This window comes from Phaenicophaeus curvirostris, chromosome 1 (assembly GCF_032191515.1).
Source record: "Phaenicophaeus curvirostris isolate KB17595 chromosome 1, BPBGC_Pcur_1.0, whole genome shotgun sequence".
NCBI classification, from domain to species: Eukaryota; Metazoa; Chordata; class Aves; order Cuculiformes; family Cuculidae; genus Phaenicophaeus; species Phaenicophaeus curvirostris.
The window spans coordinates 66063887-66080660 of record NC_091392.1 but is presented as its reverse complement, the minus strand read 5'-3'; positions in this window follow the sequence as shown (position 1 = coordinate 66080660).

The window sequence follows — 16774 nt, the reverse complement described above, 5'->3', positions numbered from 1 at the left end:
CTGCAGCAGTTAGGATTGCCTTTCTTTGAGTCTGTTTTTCTTTTTTATCTGATAAAGGAAAAAAGCTGCCAAGCAGAAAATCAGAAGGTACATAAGGGTCACGTTAACTATGCTTTAGATGCTTCCACAGTATGCATGAGTAATATATTTTTTTATTATTATTATCTGTGCATTTCTTCATGTACTGCTGGTTTGGGGTTGTTTTGGTTTTGCTGTTTTGGGGTTTTTTACCAGTAGAATAAATACCTTGTAAATTGGGCCTAAGCAAGAATTGTAGAAGTTGCAGCCGTGCTTTGTGTGTTAATCCCAGTCTCAGCATTGAATTGTTATTATAATCAGTGTAGTTCCATTTAACCACTGTCCACTTCCTCAGAAAAATCCACACTTAGTAGAAAGTCAGTGAAATAATGAAGCATAGTCTCTGTCAGTGTTTATCATGGAAATTCATAATATTGGTGATGGCATCCAAATCTTTCCTAAGGCCCTTCTCACAGAAAATTCAAATCCTTAATTTGATTTTTATTCATTAGCTCTCTGCTTCTCTCTCTACTCCTTCTTCTTGTAGCTGCAAAGGGAATAATTAAAATTGTACAGAAAAATAAATTTTTCCAGGAGCAGGATGCAGCTGAATAGGCAGGATGCTTTGCCTCCTCTCCAGCCTATTTAAAACGTGTTGAGCTTTGAATTTCAGTCATGAATGCAAGTATTCTTGATATCTTTGTCCCTTTAGGATATTAAAATCACAGTTTAATATTTTAGCAAACTTGGAGATCTTTGCTGAGGAAAAAGCAAAATTAAAAGACATTTTTCATTGATGCTCCAATGTAGAAAATGTTATGAGACTGCAGCTTTACCCAGAAGGATTCATGAAACCCAGAAGAAGGCAAAGTTCTGGTCCTGGAGATGAATAACACACTAAAAAATTAATCCTCAGTTAACCTACAGTAAACTTTACTGCTAATCCTAAGGACTTTGAAGAGACTCTTACAAGTCCTTGCCTTTTCTAAACTGCTATGGGTATCTCTACCAAGCTTATTCTGGCCTCTAGACATAAATCTCTGTGCAGCTGAGTTGGGAATAAAGGAAGAGGGAGCTTGGCATATACAAACAGGAGGAGGAAAATGTGGTTCTGCAAGACACTGAAGAAACAAAAGCCGTAGCTTTATAAACACTTTAAGCTGGCTCTACTGCTTAAGAGGCAGCCTGTCCCAGCCACCCACTCCTAGCTGCTTATCCTTGCTCCCACACCAGTCTTTCCTTCTTTTTTCTTTTATTTTTTATCCTTTTTTAATTTAGATTAAGACTGTTAAATGGTAAATCGTGTTGCAGCAGAATTAGTCCAAGTTAAGACTCCCTCCGTGCCAAGGCTGGGTTTAACCTGGATGACTGAAGTGGGCAGCAGCCCAGGCACCTGCACTGGTGTAGGGAAAGGGGTGTGCAACCGTGGGTATAAGTGAGTGGAATGTGCAGTGAGGAAAGTGAGGCAGGAGACTTGAGCTGCAGCAGTGCCTTAAACTGGCTTGAGGCTTTTATGAAACTGGGATCTATAGGCCTTTGCCTCTTCTCTGATGCTAAGACTCAAAAGATGCCACAAAGATCAAAATGTGACTTCATCGTTACCTTACCTTGAGTTTGTGTGAAAATCCATGGAAGTGTTTGCAGATACCTACAGAAAGGGTAACTACTGTTCCTGAGCTTAATCTCTCCAGGCTCTCTTCAGAGCCAGTGGAAAGACAAGATCCTCTTGAGGGCAAGTCTCGGTACAAACCTAATTTAGCACAGGAGATTAGGTTGACTGGGCTAAAGTTAGCCTTTGCGAACACCTTCCCCACCACCACCATCTTCTGTCTTGTACTGAACCAGTACTGACACCAAAACCAGCCCTTACTTTTCCTCACAATACAAGAGATGTTTGGGTGAATTTTCCCTTCCTTTTTTTTTTTTTTTAATGTAATGGAGATTGTACTATCAAACCTGAACAGATTATTCAGATTTAAATACTGCCCAGCGTGGAAGTGAATGTGAAATGCAGGAACCAGATTGCTTTTGTATGGGTAGCTGAGAAAACTACTGAAACAAGCAGGAAATTAGCACTGGAAAGATAGAGGAGAGAGAAAAGAAAAAGATATTTTTAGGCAATTTTAAATAATAGCTTTTAGAGAAAGTGTGAACACCTTCATTGTATAGCTGTTTCAGAAAGAGTCTGAGTTACAAGTAATCTCCATGCTTCCTCCTCTAAAAGGTAAGCAACATCATACAAACTTCTAAAGAATGAATTTAGAGTAAACACCAGATGTACACAATAGGAAGTCACCACACATTTTTAGACAGTAGCAGCTTCAGTCACAAGTGTATTTTAAAAAAAAAAATTAATTTTTTTGCAGCATGTATTAATTTAAAGGCCTTTTTACTATATTTGGACACAAATTCCACAAAAAGCAAAGTAAGCTTTGAGTGCAGAACAATGCGTCTGCACGAATACCACCAGTCAAGAAGGGCTGAAGGAAAAAAGCCCTCTAGCATGTGGTGACTAAAGGGAAGTCAAGAAATAGAAAGGGTGACATCTTATTATCAGCAAGTGACTAGATTATAGTAGGATAGACGTATTTCTTTATCTGATACCTGAAATCTACTTCTGAAATGTACTAAAATAGAGAGATTATTATTATTATGTCAGAAACCTCCCCACATGTGTTTTTTTCTTCAGCGCTTGCCTGTAAATATGTGTTTAGAGGGAAAGGGAAAAGGAGCATGCAGGGTGTTGGCAGCACGCCTAGCACAGGGCTACTCAGGCTGGGAACAAAACCTCTGTTTTCCTTCATTTTTACTGCTTCTTACAAGCCTGGCTCAGTAACAGCCGCCTTCTTTCCACTTAGAGCAGATCTACCACTTAGTGCAAGTGCGTGCATTTCTTATTCATCTAAGAAAGTTTTTTTTCTATGCCTGAGGCTCCCTTCTTGGGTTCTTATCAGGGAAGTCCTGTCTCTTCTGGCTTCTTCTATGGGTACAGCAGTCTGTGGCTGAGAGTTTGAATTAGAGGATCTGTCAGGCTGTAGAAGCATAACATCCTTCAGGGATCCCATACTTTTAAGATTGCTATTTGGCAATGGAGGTATCATTCCCATCTCTTCTAGAGCTATGTTTGCAAGCAGGACCAACTGCTTGTCCCTGCTGTCTCACCCTCTTGCAATTTACCTTTCCTTTCTCCTCTTTCTACACCTGAAGACCCAAACTTCGTGCTTCCAGATAATGTGAGCTCTTTCCTACCATTGCCTCAGTTCCTATAATCCCCACCTCCAGTTCCTCCAAAGCAGCTGCTCACAGGGAGATGCTTACTGATGTCTGCCATGGAAGCACAAGCCATCACCGTGTGCCACAACTTAGGAAAGTCTGGATGATTGCAGCATCACCAAAGATGAAGATGATGACTACCATAAGAAGTAAAAGCTTTGTTATCTCCGGGAAAGGTCCCTGCACGAAGTGTAAAACGTGACCTTCCTCAAGGGAAGGGTGGAAGGAATGAGTAGGAACAGAACTGGAGATTCTTCATCTTCTTTAACCCCTTTGACTGAGAGTTATGAAATGCTGGCTATGTACAGCTGTAGGGACAGGAATGAAGGTGTGACAATTGGAAGAGGAAGCAGCCAGATGACCAAAGATGAAGACCACAGGATCTCATCTCTGAAACATCAGTAGACAATCCAACCAGAGCTGACTTTGCAAAGCAGAGAACTCTGTAAGTGCTATTATGCATACCTTGACGAAAATAACTTGTGAAATGGAAAAATTCCAGAGATAAAATAGCAGCTTAGAATCATAGAATCACCAGGTTGGAAAAGACCCACAGGATCATCGAGTCCAACCATTCCTATCAAATACTAAACCATGCCCCTTAGCACCTCGTCCACCTGTGCCTTAAACACCTCCAGGGAAGGTGACTCAACCACCTCCCTGGGCAGCCTGTTCCAGTGCCCAATGACCCTTTCTGTGAAAATTTTTTTCCTAATGTTCAGCCTAAACCTCCCCTGGCGGAGCTTGAGGCCATTCCCTCTTGTCCTGTCCCCTGTCACCTGGGAGAAGAGGCCAGCTCCCTCCTCTCCACAACCTCCTTTCAGGTAGTTGTAGAGAGCAATGAGGTCTCCCCTCAGCCTCCTCTTCTCCAGGCTAAACAACCCCAGCTCTCTCAGCTGTTCCTCATAAGGCCTGTTCTCCAGCCCCTTCACCAGCTTCATTGCTCTTCTCTGGACTCGCTCCAGAGCCTCAACATCCTTCTTGTGGTGAGGGGCCCAGAGCTGAACACAGGATTCAAGGAGCGGTCTCACCAGTGCCGCGTACAGAGGGAGAATAACCTCCCTGGACCTGCTGGCCATGCTGTTTCTGATACAAGCCAAGAAAGGAGGTGATAGAAGGAGAAAAGTTGGAGGCTTTTCTTGCCAGACCATACCACCATGTTCAATTACACTAGTGCTGAGGGGGTAGGTCTGGATATATAGATGGTGAGATGGGAAGGATGGGCAGATTCAGGTACAGAATGGAGGGACAGAAATAGTCTAGTCAATACTGAACCCAAAGTGATCTGCTCTTTTTTTGGAAGGATGACAATAGTGTTGATTTTATAATCCACTTGAGCACCTTTGGATAAGAACTCTCACATGATTTTATGGGATTTCTATTTGTTATATATATTCTCCATGTCTTTAGCATTGCTCTAAAAGTGCTTTTAAACAAACAGCTAGGCAGGTACACAGTGTCTAGAAGTGCTTTTTCTATGAATTACCCTTGCAAAGGAAAGAGAAGAAAATATTACTTCCATTCAAAATATACATGAAGAGTTATTCCGTAATGGATTTATGAAGGTCACAGAAGAAGTCAAGAGGCAAAGGCAGAGACTGACACTCAATTCTGCCTCACTGGGGCTTCATTTCTTTCTCCATCACTTCATTTTTGTTTGTGGCAAACAGAAAACACCTTCAGTCCAGCCCGAACTGCTCTGTTTCACAGATGCAGCACTTTGTAAGGGATCAGCATATTGTGTAGGTGGCAAAAACTGGAAAAAGCAAGGAACAGATAAAGGCAATAGCAGCAGCACAGCAATCAAAAATGAGTCCTGACAAATGCAGGATATCTGATGTTATATTTTTTTTCCCTTTGCAGGTGCTATATAACCCAGCAGGAATCCCTTCCCTTCTCCCTTCCTCTGCAGCATCCTGCAGGCTGGCATGTGACAGCCTGATGTGCCCTGTGCTTGTTTAAGTCAGACAAATGAACAAAACCAGCAGGAGAAATGGAACAGCAACAGTATTTTCATATGCAATTCCTGTATTGATCAAAAAAATAAATTACTGTTGCTCTGAAATGTACTCTCTCCAGCTGTGTAATACAGACCATGCTAAAGAGGCCCGTTGGTGCAAGTTTCCCATTATCCTTCCTGTACCATTAGTGCCTGCTCTCCCCTCAGCTCTTTGCTCAGAGTCTCTTATGTGATTTGCGACGTGCTGCTGACAAAGCTGCTGCTGTGCTTCCTCCTTAGAAATGTGTTTCTTCTGCCAGATGACCGCATCAGTTTAACGGGAGTCTCAAAGGTCTTTTGACAGTCTATCCAGAGGTGACCAATTGCTACTGGCATTTCAGAAAATACTGGAATTAACAAAGAAGTCCCTTTTCAGTGAAAGAGGAAAAAGGAAAAACCTCCCATGTGTTAGTGACTTCCCCAGAATGTGAGTTTGCCAGAATAGGTTGGAGGCTGGGACACAAACACCTTGTGGTGGCTGTTACCATGTTCTCCAAGGCGTGGGGACTACTCTGTCAACTACACCTATTGCGCAGGCTGGTAAATATGCCTCCGTTTCCTTTTAAATTGTACTCCTCTCTTCCTTTTCAAAAATGGGAAGAGGGAATGGCCTCAAGCTCCACTAGGGGAGGTTCAGGCTTGACATAAGGAAAAAATATTTAATGGAGAGGGTCATTGGGCACTGGAACAGGCTGCCCAGGGAGGTGGTTGAGTCGCCTTCCCTGGAGGTGTTTAAAAAACGGGTGGATGAGTTGCTGAGGGGCGTGGTTTAGTGATTGATAGGAATGGTTGGACTCGATGATCCAGTGGGTCCTTTCCAACCTAGTGATTCTATGATTCTATGATTCTGTCAAGATCTGTTTCGGCCCCCGTTCTTTGCCACCCCAGTTTCTGTGCTTCAGAGAAGGCCCACGGCCCAGCATAGCACTGCCCATCAATGCTGAAAACCACTGTGGGTGTAAAAACATCTTTCTTACTGTTGAACCCAGCAACTTTTTCACTTTGTCTACATAGAGCCTCTGTACAGAGATTGAGCTCTCTCTGTGCTCTCAAGCATATTATCTGCATTTGTTTCTATACCTTATTGGCCCTGAAATGCCATATGCACAGCTTGCAATTTTCTAGTGCTAATAACAATTTTCTACTTGGTTAACATGTGCAGCACCGTACCAAATCCAGCTAATCGGCATTTTCTCTGCCAAGAAGCAGGAAAAGGTCTCCACAGCTATTCTAGCCTGTCAGCTTTCCTAACCCTCCTAAACAATCAATTCTTACTAAGGAGTGTTAGTTACATCAACCTCCTCTGCTTCTATCTTATTCCATACTAGGTGTGTTGAGTTATTCTTTTTTTATTCTGTCAGCCCAGGTCTAACCAGCAGCATGCAAGATCTGAAAGCCTTCTTCTCCCTGCCCCCAGCATTTTGGGAGGACTGTGAAAAGAGTGAGTTCCTTTCTTTCCTGATCACCCTTAACAGATGTTTGTGTGGTGAGATGAGAAATAGCACGGCCTGCTCTTTGCTGCTGGAGACCATCCTTGGAGGGAAGGATTTGGAAGTGAATAACCTTTGCGTTTTCTATTTCTTCCTGGGTAGACAAGGAGAAAGCAGCTGCTGGTAGATGTGAAGCCAGACATTAGCACACAGGAAAAAATATCAGCAGAGCTCTGGAAAACCTCTAGAAGACTAGTGGGAACTTATGGCACACTAAAGATGGGACAAAGCTGATGAGAGATTGAGGACTATGGCAATAGCCACAGCAGAGTTTTCTAAGTCCTGGACACTGTTTACATCTCCAAGGTGTGATGAATTCTAGGTCTCTGGCCTCAGGCAGTCTCAGGAATTCACCTCCTTATTGAGGTGGAGCTTGCAGGGTGAAGGCGCAAGTTGAGTAAGGGGAATTTTCTGGAAGAGGAGAGAGCAGGCGGAGTATCCTGGTAGAGTTGGTTGGCCTTGTGCCTCAGGGACAGAAAGCAGCTAACTGTAAGGCTGCCTAACAGTGTAAGATGTAAAACTCAGCTCTTGTGTTTGGTCAAAGTTTCCCTCCAGCACTGGGCTCCGTATGTTTAGGTGACAATCAGTGGCTGGTAGAGTCTTATAAAGCTGGAAAGTACAGGGGGAAGTTTTCCTGATATAATAATCTAGACTATGTACACGACTAACATCAAAAAGGCAGGTCTCTGTGCAGCATGGCATGCCACTGCTACCAGGTCACAGCCACTTCTGCACAGCCACAGCTGCTCAGCTGAGAGCATCTGTGTCCCAGCTCGTGATGGACCATCCCCTATCTCTGGCTAGGGTTCTCCTGAGACACACCACCAACACCGTGATGGATTCCCCATGCTGGTAGAGGCTGTCATCCCTCTCCTTCCCACTTAGGTGCAGTTCTCGCATGCCCTGCAAGAGGCAACACAGGCATCTTCCCCTTCGACCTAGCATTTGGCAGCACTCTGTTTGGCATTGTCAGAGCAGCTTTGCTGACTCCATCCATCACAGTGTCTCAAATGTGGTTTTCATTTCTTGCAATGCAGTCCATTAAAATGGACAAAGACAATGTGGTCAAATGGCTGCTGTAGGTGTTCAGAGAAGAAATGCTCCACCAGAATTACCAGCATTCCAGTTTCACTGCTGCCTGCTGCGACATCTTGGCCCCTACGCAGAGATAAAGTAGCTTAATGGCTGTCAGAGTGTGAGACTGTACCTTAAAGCACAAGAAGAGCCAGGTAATGCTTTTTCTTTCCAGGGGATTTATAGTCCTGGTGAGCAGAGTAGAGCTAGGTTTAAACTGCAGCTAGAAAAAAAGGAATGACTCCAAACCGAGACTGCCAATTAACTCCAGCATCACTTGAACAAATTAAGCTAAGGTCAGAGCTGCAGCAAGCAACCATCACTAATGAGATTTCAGTGCCGCTCTGCCTACTTTATGCACATCAGATTTCCTGTGAAGGAATCCCTCAAGGCACAACTGTTTGGCTTCTGTCTGAAACTTCAGGAGCCTCTGGCTCAGAAAGATGTTAACTTCAACTTCGACTGCGCTAAGCAGAAGGCAGGCAGTTGGAGTGCTTCTTTAGCAAACAGCAGATGATTTTAGACAGGCATCACAACTTGAAATTAGAATTTTCTCTTTTGCAACATACACATGTGTTATTTGTTTACCTGTAGCACTGGTAATCTGAGATTGCACTTTTTGTCATGGACGGTAAGTGCAGTTCTTGGTTTTATTTCAAGTGAGCTGCAGATTGCTTTATCCCTGTCTCAAGCACATGGTTTGCCAAGTTGTCCCTGCCTCTCTACTGACTGTCCCATGTGTTGCCCAGATGCTGACAATGGCAGGAGGAAGCAGAATAAGTGAGGTTGCTAGACACCGATTTTTTCAGACATATACTTTTGCACACTGTTACACGTTCCAGTAGTAACGAACAGATTATTTGCTCTCACAACTCATGTGCCTAGACCAGGCTAGATCCCCATCAGCCACGCTTTCCTGGGGGTGGACCTTCTCCTTGGCCAGCACCCATGTTGGGAGGAGATGGCTGCAACCCAGAGACACCCCATCCACTGCAAGGGTCTCCTGGCTCTATCATCCTGTGCTAATAGAGATTAAAAAACATCAACGAGACCTGCTAGAAAGAAATGCACTGGTTTGCTTCCTCAGCTAATTTGTGCTCCTTGAAGGAAATCAAAGAAGGCATTTAATGATCCTTCTGGGCACAACATGCTTTGTATCTTCATCCTTTCAGGGCAGGCTCACAGCACGAAAACCCCCGGGGCAGAGGGGAAATCTCTTTGAAAGCTGCTCATGGGGTGCGATGCTGTCAGATGTTGAAGGGAGGAAGAGTGAGCGTGTGTTATGGAAGTTGGCAGGTGACTGAGCTAATTACAGACTCGGAGACAATTTAGGGAGACGGGAAGGGACTGGAATTGTAACCAGAGGTTAAAAGGAGACAGTGCCAGTGCTGCTGTGCTCAGTCGGGCTGAAGACTGTTCCCAGTCAGCCCTCTGAGCAGCCGTGGGTCAGGGAAATGCCTTTCACACTCACTGCAGAATAATTACGGAAATGCAAAATGCAAGCTGCTGCAAAATGATGTTAATCAGCTGTGGAAAGCCTTGCGGACCCTTCCCCCACCCGCTCTCTTCTTCAAAACTGTCAGGATATTTTTAATAACAATTGATGGTTGCCTAAAATCACAAAACATATTTTCATTAATATTCATGAAAGAATGGACTGTTTTTATCTACACCTACATCAATGTGTGGTAGAATGTATCTAAAGCCCAGCTCTTATCTTTAATCACACTGAAACTGATCTCCTCTGATTTTTGTGGGGAAAAAATAGTCCTGTTTTCAAAGGAGGGAAGCATGAAATGTTATAATTTGTGACCTAGAATTTTGGCAAAGCCGCTTCCCTTATGTGAAATCAAAAGGAATGGGGAAAAAAAAAACATTCAAACTTTAAAGATTTTTAATTGAGTTCTGAATACTCAAACTATGCTGACATGCATTTCTACAGCAGATCTTGCCTGGACACTTAGTGTCAGCAGAAAACCAAATAAAATTAACAGGAATCTTTTGATATATTAAATATATATATGTGTGAAAAAAGGCTTTCTGCCTAAACATTGCCCTTTATTTATGCTATAGTAGCATGCAGTGTCTTCCCGAGGGATCAGGCATGACTGCTGTATACATTGTGCAAACCCGCAGCCACACAGCCTGTGGCCCACAGATGCTGTACTGGGGAGAGTCAGCTCATCTGTATTGATGCCATTTTTCATGACAGGCAGATGTTTAATGCCCAAATCACTACAGAGAGGTCTGCAGAGCGCTGCAGCCCAGCTCTGCTGGCTCCCTGACCCACCCTCATTGCCAAGGAACAGATAAAACGTCTTTGTGGGCTCAGTCCAATCCCTGGACCACTGACAGTGTGACCCAAATAAATCAAGGGGAGCGAGCCGAGTGGTTTGCTGCCTTGCCCCTGCAGAATGCTTGCCAAGCAAGAAGATGGTACCTGGCCCCAGGGGCTACACTATCTCCCTTTGCAAGAGAGTAGAGAATCAGAGGACACCCTCTATTTCCACAGCACGCTACAGCCGTCACCTAATAAATCCTCGTCAGGATTTCAGCAAATAGGTGAGGCTATAAAGTCAGACCACGAAGGTAAATAACTCATCTCTGCTCCCTTCACATCTGCTGACCCTGGCAGAAGAATACATGGGAGGAAGGACCCTCCTTCTTTCTAGAACAGCCAGGCTGGGGCAACCCTAATTTGGCCCAAATACCTCTGTGCTGATAACCCTGCAAAATCCTGAATCCTTATTAACACACTGAGCAGGGAGAAGGAGGTATTTGTAGCATGTCCTCTGAATAGGGTCATTGCATCATGCATTTACTACCAAGGATTTAGCAACACAAACGATGTTGCTAGACGTGCACTGAGTCAAGTGTCTTCGCGGCTGTGGAGATTAGCAGAATAAGTGGCATAATTTATTTAGTCACTTCAGGCACCACAATTCCTTGGGCTCCCCACGAAGCAAAGCCTCCTCCCTCGAAAAAGCTGTTCTAGTGCAGCCACTTCATCACAAAACGCTATAATCTCTTTTAAAATGGGTTTTCCCTTCCTCCTAATCAAGTTCCTTCACATCATGTGGACTTGAAATGGAAAAGATTAAATTTAACCCTTTGGCAGTAGCTAGATAAGAATAAAGGGTGTCTTTTGTGGAAGCACTCAGGAAGGCTGCTCTCTGCTCGCAATTCTCCCCAAACAGAGCATTTTGCTTTCACTTCTTTTTCCCTTTCATTTATTTTTCCTTTTTTTTTTTTTCTCCTTGCCTTCCAAGACAGTGGGAAGATGCTTCAGTACTCTTTGTTTCCCGTACATTCTAGTCTCCCTTGGTGTCTCCCTCCATGCTATAAACGTTCTGTTGCTCAGAACACTGTGCCTGATGAGGGTTTAAAATGCTGCTGGCAAATAAATAAAAATGCTCATTTCATCTTGTAGTATTTAAACAAGTCTAAATTTAGAGTGGAGCTGTGGAAAAAAAAAAAGCTAAAAGGAAAAAAGGCAAAGTAACCAGCCAAAGGCATTAATTAATACAATACCTATGTGTCTGCTTCTATAAACAGCAGGGAGAGTGTGCAGCTTGCAGATGAATGGGTCTGCAGGCAGATATTTACAGAGCACTCAGGTGGAATGTGGGGTCTAGAAGGTGCATTTGGTCCAACTTATCCTCCTGTCTTCTGATGATGCTTTGCAGGCCAGATATTCATCCGTAATTCGCCGCTCCTGAGGTAAAGTGAAATGAAGAAATTCAGTGATATAATACCTGCCTATGCATCAGTCAGGACACAACTCAGTATGTCCCCCCGCCTTGTGTTACACTAGGGGTGAATCTGTCCTGCTCTTCAGAGATCCTAGTGAAGTACCAGGTATTAACTGCATTCCCATAATTAAAAGCCTTTTGTGGACCTGCTTCTGTGGAGGATAGCACGGTCTATTTGTGGCCACCAGCACTCATCAGCCTCATCTCCACTGGCAGAGGAACTCTTCCAGATACAGACTGTAGGAAGTATTGCCCCTGCACGCAGATGGTGTTAAAAGCAATTAATTTAACCCAAAACCCACCTGGGAGTGAGGCAGGTGTCATTTTCCCACAATGACTGTGTGAGAAAGGGGCACTCAAAGAGGTTGTGCTCACCCAGCACCACCCAGCACTGAACATCTTCCTGGTCTCACCAATCCAAACTTCCCAGGTCCCAGGCATGCTCCAAGGCACGAGGACCATGCAGTCCTAGACCGAACAGCCTCTCCCTATTGCCCTGCAGCTTCCCAGAGCTCAGCTGACATTGCAGAGGCCCTGATGAGACCAAACCAGGAGGGAGGACAGTGCTCAGCTGCAGAGACATCTCCCCAGCCCTGGGCCTGCCTGCAGCATCAGCACTCATGCGGAAGAGAGTCTACAGCCCTCTTCTCCATCCCCACTCAGCCATTAAATCCAAACTTCTGCAAACTCAGCTTGTGAGTGCTAACTCTCCACAGCACCGAAACCTGATCAGAAGAGATTTACATGACCAGCCAGTAAAACCACAACTAAAAGTGCTTTTCCATCACTGCCTCTGGCAAGGGCCACCTCATCCTGGCAGCTGCTGGGACAGGGAGATCAGATTCTCTAGTATTGGCAAAACATTGCACGACTGCTTTCCAAACCACTTTGAGGAACAGCTAAACCTACTCAGGCCAGCCAGAGACACCGTCCTCATATAGAATCATAGAATCATTTAAGTGGGAAAAGACCTTTACAATCACCAAGTCCAACCCTTAACCTAACATTGCCAACACTTCTACACGTTTTTTAAATACCTCCAGGGATGGTGACTCAACCACTTCCCTGGGCAGCCTCTGCCAGCGCCTGACAACCCTTTCAGTGAAGAAATACTTTGTAATATCCAATCCCAACCTGCCCTGGCAAAACTTGAGGGCATTTCCTCTCATCCTGTCACTTGTTACTTGAAAGAAAAGACCGACACCCACCACACCACAACCTCCTTTTAGGTAGCTGTATAGAGTGATAAGGTCTCCCCTCAGCCTGCTCTTTTCCAGACTAAACAGCCCCGGTTCCCTCAGCTACTCCTCATGAGACTTATGTTCCTGCCCCTTCACCAGCTTGGTTGCTTTTCTCTGGACACGCTCCAGCAGCTCAGTGTCTTTGTTGTAGTGAGTGGCACAAAATTGAGCACAGTATTCAAGATGTGGCCTCACCAATGCGGCGTACAGGGGAACAATCACTTCCCTAGAGCTGCTGGCCGCACTATTTGTGATACAAGCCAGGATGCTATTGGCCTTCTTGGCCACCTGGGCACACTGCAAGCTCATATTCAGCCAGCTGTCGACCAGCACCCTCCCAAGTCTTACTAAGCCAGGCAGCTTTCCCTCTCCCCTGAATAAGGCACAAGCTCAAACACCATTGAGAGAGCAGTTTCACAATCAGAATGTTTGAGCAGAGCAGAAAGGAGCTTCTGTACCCAGATAATTATCTAATCTAAGGAGTCTTGCCAAGAGATAATGAGAGGCACAAAATTATGATCTCAGATAAGTACATCTGCTGTGAACAAGATCGCATAGTTTATTCCTATCGTGCTTTGCTTCAAGTTATTCAAAATCAAAGCAAATTATTCTTATTAAGTGATTATGTCCCAGATGTTTTAAGTTAAGGATCATGATGGAGCAAAGTCTTGCGTTGAGATATGCAGTGGTGGCTGGCACACAGCAAGATCCTGGTGCCTCCAGAATGAAAAAACAAGTCAATGCTGATCTTTTGCAGCTTCTTCTCCAGTCCTGATACGCAGTGTGCAAAAAAAGGACCCAGATGCCACTCAGTGTTGGCCCTGAGACACTGCTCCATAGTATTCACAAAACAGGAGGGAGTGCCTCTACGTCACTGCATGGGCCAACTGGGAGACCAGCACCATCAGTGTAACGGAGAAGAAGTATGTATGGTGACAAGGTCCAGCCCGATAATCCTGGCAAACAGGAGTAGCATCATGATGAGCTGGACACTTCAGTACTGTCCTGCCTGCTCTTCATCTCCTGCATATTCATCTCTTTGCTACATCTGAGGCTGTTGCTGTGTTCCCTGTTCCAGCTGCCTTCTTAACAAAGACACACTTGGCTGCTACAAAACATGCCTTAGTGACCAGTACTATGCATGCAAAGAGGTTGCCTCAAGAGGTTGCGATTTACCTGGCACATCTTTCTAATCAGCTTTTTGTGATGTTCGGTGTAGAGGTCCCACTTCTTCATTTTGACTCATTCTTCTAATTATCCCACAGTAAGGCTACACATTAGTCTGCTCAGACATTTCCAGGTCAGGGTCACCACATGAATGCATTAAACAAATTTCTACTATTTTTAGTAAACTCTCCTCATACAGTGTTTACACCAGTGTTTTGATTACATTTTTTTCTTTGGCTGGTCTTGATATTTGCCATTATCTTCTCACAAGATAATCCAAACTGAACTCAGGTTCTGGGCAAATCAGAAATGAATAGAGCTGGTAAATCTTCCCCTTGCCTGTGAAGACAGCACAAAATCACGCTGCCATTTTTAATTGCCCCATAGTTTTGCAAATTTAGCTCTTATTTGCGGTATTCGCTCACCCTGTATCTGTTGCACCCTTAAATTCTCACTTCTCCTGAAGCATTTGCTTTCATTCTTTCTCATGGGATTCATTTTCTTTTTCCACAGCCAGACCCTGCTGTCGTTTATCTCCTCCCCATGCTCCAACTGTGCGCACACACTGTGGTGGCTGAGCTCTGCAGAAGTAACTTGATGCATGCATTAAGGGTCCTCCAGTCACCTAGGGTTTTTCAATTTTCCGTGCTATTTTCATTTCATCTTGCTCCCTTGCAACGTTAGATCATTAAGGGGTTAAGTGAAATATATCCAGTAAATGAGATAAATCCAAATAAAGGGATTTGGTTCTCCCAGCTGAGCACATTGCTGTATCTCATTGTGTTTTCTACCAGTGTTTCAGGTTTTCCAAACACATCCATACAAGGGCCCTTGCCAGAACCCATCTGGATTAAACTGGGTCCCAGCTGCAAACAGCACACAGTGGCTGGAAGGGTTAGTGAAAAGATCTTACAAAAATCACTCACAATAACTATTTGCTCATGGCTCCTTGCACAATGGAGAGAAAATGCCATCTAAAACTCTAATTCTTCTGCCTTCAGATCTCATTTCAGATTTCTTTTTGAACATGAATTTTTATCCTCTCTTCCCTCAGACAGGGAAGCCTGACACTCTGGACAGTACCCCTCATTTTTTAATACAGAGAAATGATACCTTGATGGTCAGTTTTCCTAGCTCCTCTAAGAGCAATCTTCTCTTTTCAGGCTCCAGAGGGAGGAGGAGGCAGCAGAAGCCAGCCATGTGATCCCCAACCCCAGCAGCATGAGGGCAGAGTCAAAGGAAGGGCATTCAGCTTCTTCTGTTCCCATCGGCAACACACTGCATTCCTTGTCTGCAAGGATCATTTCTGAGAAGATGTTTCTCTGTACTGCCCTCACCTCTAGATTCCCCCTGAAGCATTCAGGTCTGTATATACCCCTTTTCAGGACAAGAGACCCCACACTGCATTTTGGCCATCTGATAAATGTATCACTAAGATCCAAATGTGCTCTGCCCGTTGCCTTCCTATGTTGACTATGATTTTTGCTGAACAGCTGTGTGGTACCTTGAAGACACTGTCTCTAGAATGTTTGTGTATGTAGAAATTGTTCTTTTGTAGCTTATAAGGGCAGGAAGAAGCATTTCAACCTTCCTGTGTAACCCTTTACACAAACTTAAAAATATCATTTGGAAATTTCCACCCTTCAGGCCCACAACCTCTGCTTGAATGAGATTATAACTTTAAAAAAAAGACACTAAGTCTGGAATAAAGATTGTAATAAATGATGAAACCATCCTGTCCTGAAGTGAGTTATTCCCCTCATTACATAATTGCTCACCCTGGGCTTTCAGCCACTTTATTGTACAATTTAACCTCTATTCCATGTTTCACAGTTTTATTCCCTTCTCTGTAGTTCCTTTGCCACTTCCATTATCCCATTTAATGTGCAGCACCAATGCTGCACTCGGTAGCACATCTATAATGTGTACATTAGTTTTATCCATAGTTTGTCAGACAGTTTTCTCTTCCACATCCTTACAAGAAACATGAAGATCTATGGTAGCTATGCATTTCATATTAAAGAAGCCATTTGTAAAGGTGCAAATGATGATTGGAAGATATCCTAATAAATAAACAGGTTAATCCTTAGCTATAGAATCGAGTTGCTCAACAGGTCACTTTAGTAATTTATAATCTTTCCACTGCTGTACCTATAGTTATTTATAATTCATATTTCCCATTACAGTAATGAGCTTTTATTGCATGCCCCTCATCTGAGTGTGCAGTTTGCTACTTGCTGCTATTCATCAAGTTCAGCCATTGGGCTCCTTTGATTCATTGGTCTCCAGACACAGATGAGAAGATGGCAATCTCAACTGAATGTTTCCCAAACTGAGAGGTTCAACTATTAATAAATAATCGCTCACATTAGGAGACGATCAGTTAACTGGTAGAGTCCTTTTTTTTTCATGCTGGTTTTGCTTCGTGCTGCCCATTTTCCCTCCCTTCCTCTCACCCGTGTGAGATCCCCAGACATGGCAGGACCTGTGCTGAATGCTGCCAAGACTCTGGCTCTGCAAGTCCTCGTTGGTCCTCTGCAAACCTCAGTATGAAGCAGTGCAATGCAATGAACCAGCCAGTGCCTGCAGGAGGTCACCATGCACCCCACACTCCTGGTCCCAACCTCGGGACCCAGTGGAGAGGAAACAGTGCCAGGGTGACCCTCCAGCATCCCGCAGTGCAGCAGAGAAGCCTGCCAGACAGAGATCAAAGGTTGAGGGGTTTTGTTCCAGGGTATAGATGCGACCCCTTTAAAGCAG